Source organism: Sorghum bicolor, chromosome 1, assembly GCF_000003195.3.
Source record: "Sorghum bicolor cultivar BTx623 chromosome 1, Sorghum_bicolor_NCBIv3, whole genome shotgun sequence".
NCBI lineage: Eukaryota > Viridiplantae > Streptophyta > Magnoliopsida > Poales > Poaceae > Sorghum > Sorghum bicolor.
The window spans coordinates 33,522,266-33,539,922 of record NC_012870.2 but is presented as its reverse complement, the minus strand read 5'-3'; positions in this window follow the sequence as shown (position 1 = coordinate 33,539,922).

The following is a 17,657-nucleotide window of genomic DNA, read 5'->3' as shown; positions in this document are numbered from 1 at the left end:
ACCTAAGCGGCTTACCACACGTTCCGGCTAACAGGGGATATCCACAAGTAATATAGGACTAAGCACCACACTTACACCTATACTACAACTCTCACCGATATCGTCCTATAGATTAAAGTACTCAATAGAGTTGTGAACCAGAACATACATGGATAGTAATTGTATAATGAAATAAGATGTAGATTACCAAAGTCATCCCATGAGCAGGCTTGATTAGAGCTTGATCATGGCGAAGTACAACCGGAGGAAGAACTGACAGGCCAGCCTCTCCTCCAATCCTCCCTCGCTCTCCATCTCGCTACTATTTAGATCTACTCTAGTTTAGAGAAGAGAGGAGAGCTCATATCTCCAAACCCTAGCTTTTTCTCTGTCTATGAATAATGAATAGGGGATGCAAAGGTGTCTTCTCTAGGGGCCAGGGGGCCTGCTTATATAGCCATTCCAAATGAACGTGGGTCGTCGGATCAAACCGACCTTAATCGCACGGTTTTCCTTAATCCTTTCGGTCGGTGGAGCATAATCCGTGAGGCGGAGCCTGATTGGCTGTCAGAGCAGGGCGGGCGCCCTGCCCCCCGGCCCGCTCGGCCTCCCGTTCGTTCCTGTGGCTTCTGGACTCTTCTAGAAGATAGAAAATTGGCGCACATGTTAATATCTCTATGTAAACCCGACGTGTGGTCCTTTCCTCCATATTTCCTGATAACCCCCAGCAGAAATAGACAAACACCAAAACTCATGGAATTCTGTCAGATAAAACCCTAAGTCTAGGTGTTGGTTGCATTTGGATCCTTTTCTTTATTTATTGGATGATTAAATTTGATACTTAAGGACCGTTGTCGACCAAAGCTAGTCGGCAGTCTACCTTGGGGTATACCCACGGTAGTAGTTTATCGGTAGACGGTGCGCAAGCTACGAACTCGATGGTGACGCAAGACACAGGCAAGGTTTTTATCCAGGTTCGGCCGCCGTGTGGGCGTAATACCTACGTCCTGCGTCTGATTGTATTGGATTGTGTTGAGAGAATAATGTGTCTGTTGACGGTCCTTAAGTATCAAATTTAACTATCAAACAAACAAAGAAAAGGATCCAAATGAAATCAACATCGAGACTTAGGGTTTTATCTGACAGAATTCGACGAGTTTTGGTGTTTGTCTATTTCTGCAGGGGGTTATCAGGAAATAAGGAAGAAAGGCCCACACGTCGGGATTACATAGAAATATCAACGTGCCGCGCAATTATCTAACATCTAGAAGACTCCAGAAGCCACGGGAAGGAAGCGGAGACCGAACGGAGCCACGACCTGGGCGCCCGCCCAAGTCCTTAGGGCGCCCGCCCTGCTACAGTGGCCAATCACGTTCAACCTCGCGGATTATGCTCCACCGACCTAAAGGATCAAGAATAACCGTTCAATCAATGTCGGTTTGATCCGACGGCCCAGGTTCACTTGAGGGGACTATATAACCAGACCCCCTGGCCCCTAGAGGAGGCACCCCTTGATCATTATTCATTATTCATAGACAGAGCAAAAGCTAGGGTTTAGAGATGAGAGCTCTCCTCTCTTCTCTAAACTAGAGTAGATCTAGATAGTAGCGAGATGGAGAGCGAAGGAGGATTAGAGGAGAGGCCGGCCTGTCGGTTCTTCCTCCGGTTGTACTTCGCCATGATCAAGCTCTAATCAAGCTTGCTCATGGGATGACTCTGGTAATCTACTTCTAATTCATTATGCAATTACTAATCATGTATGTTCTGGTTCACAACTCTTTTGAGTACTTCTAATCTATAGGACCCTATAGGTTAGAGTTGTAGTATAGGTGTAAGCGTGGTGCTTAGACCTAGATTACTTGTGGATATCCCCTGACTAGCTGGATCGTGTGGTAGGCCGCGTAGGTGACAGTTACGTTGGTCCCCTGTAGTCCACCTCTCGTTAGCAGGACGGGTAGGGTTTATCAGCCTATGGATAAGCATCCTTTGTGGTGTACTCTTATCACGTGGTTCGTCCCAGACATAGACATACCCCTTTGAAGTAGAGAAACCATAGTTATCCTCTCTATTCTGCTACCATCGCCCATATACTAGAATTGCTCTATTCTCTATTCCCATATTATCACTCACTGTTATCTTACCTTTAATATTGTTCTTATTCGATTCTATCATCTTTCCTATTTACACCTATCTATCTATCTTGGTTAAGTTAGAGCGTAGTTGGTTCTCCTGTTTCCCTGTGGATACGGTAAAACCTATAACCGGGTAAAAGCTTCAACGGTATCCGTGCGCTTGCGGATTATCTGTGTGCGTATAAATACCATAGTACACTCTAGTGCCATGCTGGGGATGACAACCTAGTATTCAAGTGGTGTTAGCAAGTGTCAACAAGCATTTTTGGCGCCGTTGCCGGGGAAACGGTTGCTGAATTGACTACGAACTAGCTTAATCATTTTCTAAAAAAAATAATAAAAATATATATATATATTCCTTTTATCCTTTGCCTCATCTCTGCTAATCTTTCTTCTTATCTAATCCTTGATCTCTGGTCTATCATGAATTCAAACATGTCTATCTATGAATTTCATAGACCTACGGGCACACATCTTGAACCACCAAAATCTTCAAAGCCTATCATAGCATCTAGTTTTGAGATAGACCCCGAATACATAGAATTTATTCAAAAACAACCTTTCTCAGGAAAAGGTGAGGAAAACCCATACACACACCTAGGAGAGTTTTATCGAGTCTGTGACCTCCTTCGCATAGAAGGCATGTCCGATGAGACCTTTAAATGGAAGCTCTTTCCGTTCTCTTTAACGGGAAAAGCTAGACATTGGTATAAACTCAAAGTAGGGAGTGTTCATGGAGATTGGAAGGAGTTATATAGTAGTTTTCTTTCTAAATATTTTCCAATCTCCAAAGTGGTGGAACTTCGGCGTGAGATTCTTTCTTTTAGACAACTGGAAGAATAATCTCTTGGCAAATCATGGGACCGCTTTATTAACCTTACTCTCACTGGCCCAAAGCTTTCTATTACAGAAGAAGTTCTTCTAATGCACTTTTTTGAGGGCCTTAGTATGGAAAATAAGCAAACCCTTCATGCGGCCTCTGGAGGATCTTTCCACCACCTATCCGCTAGTGAAGCTTGGAATTTGATTGATTTAATGAGCGGAAAGTCTCCTAGCTTTTATATCCCTAAGAAAGAGAAAGAACCAGTTCCTAAACAAGAAGAAGAAGTTTCGATAGCCAGACCACAACCACTTCAATCCCAAACTTTAGCTATCGATCCTAAACCATCAATACCCCAAAATTCTCCAAGGGAGGAAGGAATTCCGACCTTAAATCTTTCAGATATTGATGGTTTAGACTTCTGGTTCCATAAGAGACCTTCAAGCAAGGATAATTCAAATCCTTGCAATAATGTTTCTCTTAGAGAATGTCCTGGTTCCTATTATGAAGAAGTCGAGGATGACATATCAAGTGAAGGAGAGCTAAGCCATATAGAAAATTCTAACAGCTCCCCTTTCCTGATCTCAAGTTCCAAATGGCTAGAATGTGTAGAATGGATGGATAAGGAAGAAGCCTTAATGGATTCTGACTTTGGCTCAACTTCAAATGGTGAGTCCTTGACTCCCTTTGAAGATGGGATTCATCCAACTATAGAAGAGGACATAAGTGAGACCAATCCAAGAGAAACTATGAACATTCAGATTGGAGACGAAGATAACATTAATGAGCATGGAATTTATTTCATAGCCACTTTGTTTTCTCCATGCTCATATGCAACATCTTCCCAATCTATTGGTCTCTCCAACATCACCACATTTGAGATCTCCAACCCCCTCTTCCTTTCTATTTATAAAAACTTCAAAAGGGCGGTTGTCGATGCATATGTCTATAATAAATATTGCAGATCTCGTTGAGTTGATCTTGATTTAGGTCAGCGTTGGAAGGGAAACCACTTCGCCGACATAAATTGATGGTTTCCCAAGGACAAGCTTGGTGTCCTAAAATAAGCGCTGATCAGATCGTAACATGAGTTTTTAATTATTTGCAACATTACCTTGTGTATTGAGCATATAAGGATAATTGTAAAAATATTCCTTCAGGTATTCTTGTCACTAACCTTTCTAGGATTGGAGCAAGAAGATCGGATGAATGACAAGCACAAGGTATGTCCAACCAATCATCATGCAACACTGAATTAAATTCATCCAAACTTGAATTCTGCAAAATTCAAGCTTGGGGGAGTACTTTACATAAAAACATCCTTTGCCATGTTGCTATGTTGGTTGTCCCTACCTTTGAGACATGCTCAATTTGTTAAATACTAATCACACTACTTCATCTCCACTTGAGTAGATCTCTATAAATGCTGTCATGCTACCTTTGTCTATTTACTAGCAAGTATTGGTTTGGAAGTACTCGCCATACTTCCATTGGCTTTTAAATTAAGCATGGTGCTTAGGTTAAGCAGCCTTCCTTAATCTGATTAGACATGGAGTCTAGTTCGGTTATTGAACTAAAAACTGCTTGTGTAGACATTGGTATATTTTTGTCGGACTAACCCCTGCAGAAAAACTTTCAATATCGATTTGGGAAGTCTTGAGATAAACTCACATCAGAGACGAAGAGAGTGACACATGAAGTTTAACAATTTGTACAAGAAGGACATAGCTCATTCATCATAGAGACATGATCCATGGAGGGTGCCACAAACACGATGCACAACCGCTAAGAAAGGAATGCTTCCACAAGATGATACTGTACCATCACTCTTCGAGCAAGGTAACATCTTAAGGTACTTGACTATCACTTTTATAAGCTTCTCCTTGGTTCTGGCGTTCATATAAATAAAAGAGACAAACGTGTATGATTTACAACTCTAGATTAACCAACCCAACTGATTCAACATGTTTAGTACTTTAATCCTTGTTCTTAGTACTACCTCCATGATCCCACACTCCTAATCATATGAGCTAAAATGTTACACATTCAATCATTGAGAGATATAAAGAAAAAAGACATATACACAGATAGATTATCTTTCCATAAGGTTGAGCGATCTGATCTGACAAATGTTATAAGTGCTACACTCATAAACTTATCATCCATCAACTTTGTCTTGCTCACTATGCTTAAGGTTAGAGAAGAACAAATACACTTTTGGTTCTGTTGGTGTTTTCCACCAACAGGGCCCATGCACTTGATCTCTGCCTTGTCTCTATGAGCAGCTACACTACGAGCACAAACACACTGAGCAAGATACTGCTAACACCTCACTTCGAACTGCTGGGCAAACGAAGAACATGGGTGACACCGTATTAAAAGGTGCAGATGTCAAGGTCCGCACCTGAATCAAATGACGCACCTGAAGAATGAACACGATGAGAAGTCTTGACAAGAAGACTTAAAACATTGAACCCTCACCGAAAGGTAAGATTGGTAGTTATCCATATTTATCCTTTCTGCATTCCCTTTTTCATTTAATTATTTACTTTCCTTAAATAGATTATTAGTTAATCATGCTATCTTGAAAAGAAAATAAAAATGTTAAAAAATACTAAGCCCCATGTGAGTATACGAGTGGCATAAAACCCATAAGTACCTTCACTGTGGTGGCATAAAAATAAAATAAATATTTCTTTTCTACTTTATAAAATAAAAATATAAAAATAAGGAGTAATATTTATTGAGGAAGCTCAACGTGATGAAGGCTAGATATTTATGCTAACACTTAATTAGTTCCACAAGCTTTGTTGTCTATTTGAGCTCCACAGAATTTAAGAATCAAGAAGACTAGCAGACGGAGGACATTCTAATCGCTGTCAGAATGCTGCTGACTTTCAAATACACCTCTGCCACCTGCTAGCTACATCAAGAGAAATTACGTCAAAATTCAGCTTGGGGGAGAGCACCCCCATTTATCTCGCTAAGTATTTCTACCTATCTTTATACTTATATTATATTAGAATATTAAAATACATAAACTATGAAAAACCAAATAAAGATTTTGTGCTTATATATATATATATCTTTTGTTTAGTGTGTTTAATAAATAAATAAAGTGGCTATGCTAATCTGAATCTTAATAATAAAACTCTAGCATGGATATGATGAATAGTTGCTCTGCCTAATTTGCAAATTTGAAGTTCTCTCTCAAGTTTAGACATAACTGTTATAATTTAAAGCTTGCTCTAGATCTAAACTTGTGGGATGAAAACTTGATCTGAAATCTAAGTTGTTAACGGATATGATATGGGAAGGTTGAGCTGCTGTTTATCTGTTCCTAGAGATGCTAGAATTCTGGAGAATTTTATCTTTGAAAAATCTTTAAAATATTGCATGATGAGTTCCGGTATGATGAGAGTTTAAATTCCTACCACAACCATATATATACATGCTTGCTAGACTTTGAGCCACACATTTATTATTTACTGCTTATGAGCATTGAGTGTGGTCAAGCTGTGTAGACCCTTAGGAGCTTGTCATGTGGTTAAATCAAGATTCACTTGCACGTTCACTCATATATATGCTACTTCTACTCCAGAAGTACCATCCACATATATCCATCCATTTCCATCTCCAGAATCACCTAAAAATATTCTACTCCTAATTCGGGAGAGAATAGCCAAAAACATTTGTGTTTTTACCTTGTGAAATAAATGCTCAAGTTATCTTGCTACTACCACTTGCTATATTATCTCAAGAGATGAGTGCTCTGAAAAAAAAAGAAGAAAAGAAAAAAAATAAACAAGGAAATAAAAAAGGGGCAAGTGCCCGGAACCTCGAAAGAAAAGAAAAAGAGTGAGACGAGAGGTAAAAATGGACAAGTGTCCGACAGTAGAATTAGGGGTATAGAATACCCATCTGAGAGAAAACAAAAAGAAGAGCATCTCATTCTCCTCATAAAGTTTCAAAAAGCAAGGAAGGTATGTATCCCCTCAAAAGAGCAAAAGTAGAATTAGACTTTCACCATTGTTATCACCATCATCACCATACACTATTCATTCGCCACACATGCACATCTTGATTTGGCTTATTGATTTGTTTCTTTGGATCCATGGTTTGACTATACAATAAATGTCTTGTAAGTATGTATATTTTATCTCCCACCTATGAGCTCCAGATATTAAAGCCTTATTAGAGTAGGGTGAGAGAGAAGACAATGTCATTATCCCTTATACCATAAATACCACATATTTTGAGAGAAGGCATTTACCATCACTGCCTTGGTAAGGATCCAGAAATACCACAAAAGAGAGATATGAGAGAGTCATACAAAGTAATCTCTGAGTTTTATTTGAAAATCTGCAAAAACTCCAGAGCTATAGCTGATCAAGAATAAGCGACATGGCACTTGACTGGACTGTTCTATCTTTTAACTACTAAAGACAGAAGTGACGGTTACAAGTCCCATGGTGAAAGGTAAAGTAAGTAAGTTTTAGTTCTTGACAGTTTACTCTAACTCAGAGATGAGACCTCATCTAAAAGCATGTGTACCGTCAATTTTTAAAGATATTGCAACAACTTATGATCCATAGCTGAGTCTATCCTTGCTCAGGGACGAGCAAGAGGTAAGCTTGGGGGAGTTTGTTGACGGTCCTTAAGTATCAAATTTAACTATCAAATAAACAAAGAAAAGGATCCAAATGAAATCAACATCGAGACTTAGGGTTTTATCTGACAGAATTCCACGAGTTTTGGTGTTTGTCTATTTCTGCAGGGGGTTATCAGGAAATAAGGAAGAAAGGCCCACACGTCGGGATTACATAGAGATATCAACGTGCCGCGCAATTATCTTACATCTAGAAGACTCCAGAAGCCACGGGAAGGAAGCGGAGACCGAACGGAGCCAGGACCTGGGCGCCCGCCCAAGTCCTTAGGGCGCCCGCCCTGCTACAGTGGCCAATCACGTTCAACCTCGCGGATTATGCTCCACCAACCTAAAGGATCAAGAATAACCGTTCAATCAATGTCGGTTTGATCCGACGGCCCAGGTTCACTTGAGGGGACTATATAACCAGACCCCCTGGCCCCTGGAGGAGGCACCCCTTGATCATTATTCATTATTCATAGACAGAGCAAAAGCTAGGGTTTAGAGATGAGAGCTCTCCTCTCTTCTCTAAACTAGAATAGATCTAGATAGTAGCGAGATGGAGAGCGAAGGAGGATTAGAGGAGAGGCCGGCCTGTCGGTTCTTCCTCCGGTTCTACTTCGCCATGATCAAGCTCTAATCAAGCTTGCTCATGGGATGACTCTGGTAATCTACTTCTAATTCATTATGCAATTACTAATCATGTATGTTCTGGTTCACAACTCTTTTGAGTACTTCTAATCTATAGGACCCTATAGGTTAGAGTTGTAGTATAGGTGTAAGCGTGGTGCTTAGACCTAGATTACTTGTGGATATCCTCTGACTAGCTGGATCGTGTGGTAGGCCGCGTAGGTGACAGTTACGTTGGTCCCCTGTAGTCCACCTCTCGTTAGCAGGACGGTTAGGGTTTATCGGCCTATGGATAAGCATCCTTTGTGGTGTACTCTTATCACGTGGTTCGTCCCAGACATAGACATACCCCTTTGAAGTAGAGAAACCATAGTTATCCTCTCTATTCTGCTACCATCTCCCATATACTAGAATTGCTCTATTCTCTATTCCCATATTATCACTCACTGTTATCTTACCTTTAATATTGTTCTTATTCGATTCTATCATCTTTCCTATTTACACCTATCTATCTATCTTGGTTAAGTTAGAGCGTAGTTGGTTCTCCTGTTTCCCTGTGGATACGATAAAACCTTTAATCGAGTAAAAGCTTCAACGGTATCCGTGCGCTTGCGTATTATCTGTGTGCGTATAAATACCATAGTACACTCTAGTGCCATGCTGGGGATGACAACCTAGTATTCAAGAGGTGTTAGCAAGTGTCAACAGTGTCCTAGGGGGGTCCCTTGCCTCTCCTTATATAGTCCGGAGGGCAAGGTTACAAATCTGGAAACTAATCCTAGTCGGTTACAATTGCCATAGATAGCATGATATCAATTCCTATTCTAACCGACTAGAATCCGGCTTAATCTCTACGTCCTGTTTCCTTGCGCAAAACTCCGAGCAGTTGGATTAAGCCTCGAACTGTCCTCGTGATGGACCAAGCCTCCTGGCCCAAGTCTAGCCGTAATGGTATAGGGGTTTATACCCCCACAACCGTCAACAAACTCCCCCATGCTTACCTCTTGCTCATCCCTAAGCAAGGATAGACTTAGTTATGGATCAGAAGTTGCTGCAATGCCTTAGAAAGTTGACGGTACACATGCTTTCAAACAAGGTCTTATCTCTGAGTTAGAGTAACTATTAAGACTTAAACTTAGTCATTTTACCTTTCACCATGGGGCTTGCAACCATTACTTGTGTCCTGAGCAGTTAAAAGATAGAATGGTCCAGTCAAGCGCCATGTCTCTTGTTCTTTGATTAGCTATAGCTCTGGAGTTTTTGCAAATTTTCAAATAAAACTCAGAGATTCCTTTGTATGACTCTCTCAGATCTCTCTTTTGTGGTATTTTTGGATCCTTACCAAGGCAGTATGTAGTATTTGTGGTATAAGGCATAGTGACATTGCCTTCTCTCTCACCCTACTCTAATAAGGCTTTGATATCTGGAGCTCATAGGTGAGAGATAAAGTATACATACTTACAAGACATTTGTTGCATAGTCAAACCATGGATTCAGAGAAACAAGTCAATATCAAGATGTGCATGTGTGGCGAATGAATTGTGTATGGTAATGATGGTGATAATGGTGAAAACAATGGTGAAAGTCTAATTCTACTTTTGCTCTTTTGAGGGGATACATACCTTTCTTGCACTTTGAAGCTTTTTGAGGTGGATGAGATGCTCTATATTTTCTTTTTCTTTTCTCTCAGGTGGGTATCTGGTACCCCTAATTCTACTATCGGACACTTGTCCATTTTTACCTCTCGTCTCACTTTTCCTTTTCTTCGAGGTTCCGGGCACTTGCCCCTTTTTATTTCCTCGTATTTTTTCCTTTTTCTTCTCTTTTTTTAGAGCACTCACCATCCTAGAATAATGTAGCAAGTGGTAGTAACCAAAATATCTCGAGCATTTATTTCATAGGGAAAAATAGGAATGGGATAATGCTTTTGGCTATTCTCTCCCGGATAGGAGTAGAATTATTTTAGGTGAACCTAGAGATGGAATTGAGTGGATGTATGTGGATCCGTACTTCCGGAGTAGAAGTAGCTTGTATGAGTGAACGTGCAAGTGAATCTTGATTTTAACCGCATGACAAGCTCCTAAGGGTCTACACAGCTTGACCACACTCAATGCTCATAAGTAGTAAAAAGAAGTAAATGTATAGTTCATAGTCTAGCAAGTATGTATGAATGGCCATGGTAGGAATTTAAACTCTCATCATACAGGAACTTATCATGCAATATTTTAAAGATTTTCAAAGATAAAATTCTCCAGAATTCTAGCATCTCTAGGAACAGATAAACAGCAGCTCAACCTTTCCATATCATATCCATTAACGACTTAGACTTTAGATCAAGTTCTCTTCCACAAGTTCAGGTTTAGAGCAATCTTTAAATTATAACAGTTTTGTCTAAACTTGAGAGAGAGAGCTCAAATTTGAAAACTAGGTACTTGGCAGAGCACCTATTCATCATATCCATGTAAGAGTTTATCATTGGAGTTCAATTTGGCATAAACACTTTATTTATTTATTTAGCAAACTAAGCAAAGATATAAGCACACAATATTTATTTGGGTTTTTATGATTATACATCTTTATATTATTTTAACAAAGTATAAGTATAAAATTAGATAGAAACACTTAGCTGGATAAATGGGGGTGCTCTCCCCCAAGCTGGATTTTGACGTAATTTCTTTTGATGCAGCTAGCAGGTGGCAGAGGTGTATTGTAATACCCGATTTTAAGGACAAAACCAGATATGCACCATATGTGAGTTTTAGAAGCCAAGTCTCACATATAGCTACAAATGAGGGGTAATATCAAAAGACAATGCATAAATATATAACATACTTAGTATAAAAGAGATAACCTTAAGCAGCAAACAACGGAAGATAACTCCAACTTTGGGTATTAACTTCACTCTACAGGATCCCACTGACTGGTTGATCACAAGCCCAAAACTTTTCCTGAAGGATGTGGGTGTAATTGCAAGAGTGAGCACATATCGTACTCAACAAGTATAGCCAGGGGTTCATGAGGCTCAAATAGCTGACACTGGTTTGACTGCATTTAGCTTTTATATGTAGATAACAGGTTCATATTTAGAAAACAAATGTCAAGGTAGTATAATTGAATCCCATAACCACATGATCGATGTATACAAGAATTAAGAATAACACATATAAACAACATAATAAACCATCATTTATCATCATTAATCATGTTCATCAGTGTCCATCTATTCCGTCAGTTTTCCGGGCCGCCCGTATCCGTGGGCACGGCTAGTATACCAGATTTAACACTCTACAGAGGTTGTACATCTTTACCCATGAGTCGTGATTTACCCTTTCGCCCGAGGCCCGTCGACTCTTAGCTCACTTCGAAGGAAAGTCGGTAGGGTTCACTATGAAGCCTTTCAAAGGTCTCGTCTAACAAGTTAGGGCCATTAGATTCACTCAGCAGGCAGATGTAGAGCCCCTCTTCCATGGCACATAACTCGCAGCCTATACACACGGACAGAGGCCGCACTATACCCGACATGTCTAGCCATTCTTACGCCATTTAAGGTAACTGCTAACAATCTAGAAAAAGATCCTCATACTGAGCTAAAACCAGAGCCATGTAGCTCTCATGGTTGTACGAGTTGTCCCAGCTTTTGCCAAGGGATAAGTCCTTATGGAGGGTCAAGATCAATCTAGCAAAAGCCAGAGTTCTTTCCACCCTTTATATTTAAGTTGCTAGAAAGCCTATTTTATTATTTATTGTATATCCAAACATTCATGTTACAAGATCATGGATTATAATCAAGCACTAGCAAGAACTACCCAAATGCATATCCAAAATAGTTAACAAGGAATTCAGGATAACAATCATCTATGATTTTGCTAAGGTCATCAAGGTGGACACATGCATATGATATATTGTATTAATTGTGTATAGGTAACAAGGATGATCCCAAGTTATACTTACCTTGATCAAAGCTCTCCTAAGCCTGCTGCTGGTCTTCAAAAGATTTACCTTGATCACCAACGTATCGCTCACCGTCTATACCCGATCATCAATGAACAACACACAATCCAATATAGACAATCATACACGAAGCAAACAAGCTATAATTAGAACAATACACCAAACAGTGAGAAATCAAAGATAAAAGTTTATGAAAATATTCTACGCAGCACTACTATCACACAAACGTAAAGTTCACGAAAATCGGAGTTAAAACGGAGAAGATATGAATTTTCTAAGATTTCCTATAGAATAATAATTAATTAAATAGGGTCACAAAATTAAAAAGTTTCAAACTGAGTAAACAATTTTACTAATATGTAGATCTTTCAAAGATGAATCCAATGCAATTTGAATGGGTCAAATCGGAGTTAAAATAAATATTTTATGGCCAAAAGAAACTCAGTGGCAAACTTGTAATAACTGGAAAACGTATTTTGAACCAACCCGAGAGCTTTTGCGTTTTCAAAAATGAAAGGCGTATTCCTGCTATGCGCTTTGGACCGTGAGTTTAAATCCCAGAAAACCGAGGGACTCTTTAACAAAATACCCCCCGAAAGGGTATCTTCTGTTCTGGGCCATCGATCTCTGATCTGACGCCTCACGATTCATCTGGGGAGACCACCGGCCGGAGCAGTGCCTCCCGTGGTGGCGCGCCATGACCGAGAGCTCAGAGCTCATCGGAGCTTATCGAACTAGCGCTGCAATGCTCTAAAACCGAAACCAAGGGCACGAGAAGGTAGAGGAGGTTACCACGAGCTCACCTAGGGCAAGATCAAGTCTCGGGAAAAGCTTGAAGGTAACCTGCGGCTCGGGATGGCGGATCGGAGTTCAGCGGGACTTCGGCGTCGTGTAACGAATCACTGGAAGCACAAGAAAAAGTAAGGAACGGTCTTGCGGCTCCGCAAGGACATCTCAAACCTCGGCATCAAACTCACTGAGGCGAAGAAACAGCAAACCACGGTGTTCTCGGCGGCGGTTCAACCTCGGGCTCAGCGAGATCCAACGAGAGGCCGAAGCAGGACTAGACGGCTCCTTGGCGTGAAACAGGAGGAAAAGGGGGTCGCACGCGTTCAACATGTAGCACCCCAGTGTTATGGTAGCATCAATCACATGCATAACATGAGCATTATCATCCACTTAAGCATATCATGATCATCATCTACCTTGAGCCATGTCATTTTATGCAAAAATGTGATTTAACTTGCTTAAATAGGCTTCCTATGCTTGTGTTGGTGTGTGCCATGCTTATGTTTGTGTGCTATGTCTTGGTAATTAGTTTATTTATGCTTAACTCAACTTTAGGAACAATGTTCATGTTGATCATTTCTCCAAATTTAGCACTTAAGTCATACTTCCATGTATAGGCCCTAGAAACCTCTTTTGCTTAGGCTTTTAAAAAGTGTTTCATAAAATGTTTGCATGTCAAACCTTTCTACAAAACTTGTTTTATGGCCATCTCATGAAAATGATCACATCTAGCTCAAAAGTGACCCACAAGGCAGATTTGGGGCAGTTTCCAACACTTAGAAAATTTTCTAAGTCTGGGATTGCAGCAGTTTGCTCGAGGGTATGTTGTTTAGCTTCCAGTTTGAATTGTAGGTCGAATCAAACCTTGATCTTGTAAGCAATGTTGGAGTCCTCATGTAGCTCTCCAGCATAGAGCAATTAGCCAGAAAAATCATCGAGTGGGTTAGGAGATAATCGCAGTGTAAAATCGGGTTTCAGTCGGGATCAGAGACTGAATGGAGTCGCCGTCAGCAGAGGGGAGCTCACCGGTGAAGCCGCGTGTCTGGACTCGTGGCGTCCGTACATCGCCGTTGGCCCCGCTCGTCAGTCCTCAGCGTGTCCTACAACTCGCCACGGCACCCCCGGTCGCATGGACAGCGCCATTTCCACTCTGGTTTGCCCTCTCTCGCGCCCGTCGTCTTCTCCGCGTTGCCGCCGCTGCTTCGGCGAGCTCGCGCGCTTGCGTCTCAGCATCTCCGGCCAAGTGACTACGTCCAACGCTCCGCTAGCTTCCCCGCAACACCATCGTCAAGTTGGCTGCGGCTGCCGAGCCTCGATAAGCCCGCATTGTCTTCTCCGTCGCGAGCTTACCTCGCCGGAGCTCCGCCATGGTCACCAGCGTCATGGCCAGAGCTCTGTAGTCCACCATTTCTCTTCGTTCTTGTCCCAAAAGCTCCGCTAAGTCGTGCTGATGCTCGTCCGAGTCCTCTTTCATCCAGTCTCCGACCAGAGACGCCGGCGGTCGGCCGCACACCACCGCCGTGCCGCCATTCGCGAGGGCGAGGTACCTAGGGTTCGGTAGAGTTAGGGTTTCTGGTACCAATCGGTGCGGAATGGAGGAGCATGATGGTGCTCTTGGCCATCGCCGAGACCTCGCCGTCGACGAGATCTCCGGCGGTCAAGTCGCGCCTCTGCTCTCGGGTCACTGACGTGTGGGGTCCGTTGACTTGCGGGGTCCCCGTGTCAGTCTCTCTTTCTCCTTTGTTTGATTTAGGGTTTGTGCTGTTTTTGCAAAAATGATATCTCTTGTTCCAGTGATCCAAAAATTGTGAAATAAATTTTGTGATGTTCCTTGAGATGGCTAGTTTTTAATAAAAATATAAAATGTACCTTGTTGTCTGGGATAAATAATTATTAGGATTTAATCTTGTTATTCATGTGTAAATTCATAACTTTTGATATACTGCTCCTTTTGTTATGAAAAGTTTATGCTAGGATCTGAGTGATATGAGAATGCTATGATAAATATTTCATGATTTTTGGAGTACTATATCTGTGATGTGTAATTTATGTTTGAGATATGGCTTGTTTTCATATCTAAATCATAAGAAATGTTTGGTGCTTATGCTGGTGCTCTACTCTGGTGTCAAACTTGTTTATGGTAATAGTCACATGTGAATAATCTGAAATCTGTTGTTTGACACTATTTAAGCTATGTTTCTTAATTTATGAAATAAGCACCTTGTCACATGGTTAAATGCTTATCTTAAATTTGGCATGTGCAATTGCTCTGAAAATTTTATTGTGATGTCAAGATGCTATGCTTGTGCTGGTATAAATTTTGTAGATTTTTCTGAGCAATTTTGCTAGTATCTTGTAATTATGTCCCTTTATAGAATTAAATTAATAAATGCCTTGTTATTAAATGAATTGGGGTTAACATGTGTTGTTCTGGTAATTTTATGGTATGCTAGTGTTTATAAGCCATTTGGTTGCCACTAAATATGTTTTGGTTATGTCATCAAATAATTAATTAAAGGCTTAAAAGCTGTTCTGGACAGCAAGGGAGTAATCTAACCTTTGCCAGATGATAACTTGGTTTTCTGGAAGACTTGTCTAAATCAAAGTTGTTGTAAACTTTATGAACTAGCTGTGGTCTAATTTTGGGATCTTTTGGTCTAGTAGTTTGGAAGTTATGGCCTTTCCAAGTTGGGTTCCAGAAATAGGTGTTCTCTGTTTTTCTGGGACAGAACCTGGAACTTTGTTTAATTGACTTATTTAACTTATGAATCTTGCTGTGAGGTTTAAAGATGAAATGTAGAAAATTTCATAAGCTTTCCAGAATGTCCTCATTCATGATTGTTGCATCTGTATAGCTCCAGTTATGAGTTATTCTTTGAGCTGCACTGCTTTGTTGGTCATTGCTGTTTGTAGTAACTTGGTAATCTTGTTAAGTAGTTAATCAGCTTGAATGAACTTGTTATGTCAGTTACTCCGTAAATGAGTGTCCAGTGAGTCTAATTATGTTATCAAGCATTCATCCTTTCAGTATGCACATATTCTTATTCATCATGCATGCAATAGGTGCACTGGAAAGGACCGCCGCGTTCGAGCTCCAAGTGAACCCCGAGGGCCAGGAGATCAACCCGGAGGTGGAGGTCCAGCAAGACAGACACGAGGAGCCCGAAGAGGAGATTGAGTGCCCGAATCATGAGCCTGCATCGTTCGTGAAAGGCAAGCCCTGGAGCATCTTAAGTCTCCCATTTTAATTTCAAAAGCTTACTTGATTATGTTATATCTATTGATGCATTACGTATAGGAGTTGTGTTGAAACCCTTGCTGCATTATACTAATTCCTTGTCCAGATATCTTACCTCTACCTGGTTTTAGAGTTAGGATCGAGTAGCAGCTTAGTCATGCTTTAATCGGTAGAAGTCGGGTGATATCCTGTCACCTGCGCGAGATAGGGTTGTGTCAGATCACGATTGACTATATGTGCTATCGTGGAAGGAACCTGATTAAAATGACTTAAGCCGGGCGGAGTTTTGCAAGGGTGTAGTAACTTCGTCTGTGGCAGCTAAGGACCGATCGTTTTACGTCCTCTTGTCATGTTGAACGCATGCCTGACACTTAGTTGTCCGGATAACTCGTTCCGACCGCGAAGCCTAGTAGTATGACTCAGGCCGGAAGACCGGCAAGTATAAAGTGCGCACTACCGGAGGAAGTGCGGTGTGCAGGGGACCATTAGCATAAGACCAAAGGCAGGTGAGTTAAAAGTCCTGACCTCCCTGGCAGAGTGGTAGCCCTGGGAGTGCGGCGCTGATCGGAGCCGCGATTCCTGAGTCGTACCAAAGGTGACCCGCTGGCTCTCCGACGGGGGATGCTTGGGTGAGTGCTAGGAATAACCCTCCAGGTGGATAGGAATCGATTCGAATCGCCGTCTCTCCCGGATAGTGAGAACTTGACAGAGCAGCGGTAAACGTAGCATTCACTAAAGAACATTGGTTCGTGATAATGATGATAGCAAGGAAGAGCATATGATGAACTTGATATGGTTATTATTGTTTGTATTAATCAAAGTGAAGTGCTTTAGTACAGGTGCTAATCTAGTGGTAAGCTAATGATATTTGAAATGATGCCTTTACAAATGGTGTAGTCTCTACTTAAGCTTTTGGCAAATGTTGAGTCAAGCCAGCTACACTTTATACTCAGACTTGCATGATCCTTGGTGTCTTTTCTGTTTTACTAGACAGGTAAGTCTAGCTGAGTACATTCTCGTACTCAGGGTTTATTCCTACCTATTGCAGATGATATCTTTTATGATGGCTTCTGCAAGACCTGTCTTCATCCCGCTGGGGATGAGGACTAAACCGTTGGGCACGGTTCTCTAACTACTTCATACCTGTTGCTTTTGATGGATGGTATAAGACTCTGGCAGAACCAGAACTTGTGAACTGAACTTGGAACATGTGTTGTAAACTATTTTGCTTCCGCTACTATAAACTTGTGTTGTAATAACTAAGTAACTCCGATGTGGTGCCGCTTCGACGGCAATGAATGTCTATGTAACATTCGCTGTGTTATGTTGAACTATTACGATGTTGGTTTGTTGCAAGTTGGTTTGAAGTCCTTCGTGATTTCAGTTGACTACCGGGATTATATGGGCTCAAGTTTGGAAACTTGATTGCTAGTCGATCGTTTCTACAATTGAACTCTTATAATTTGGTCG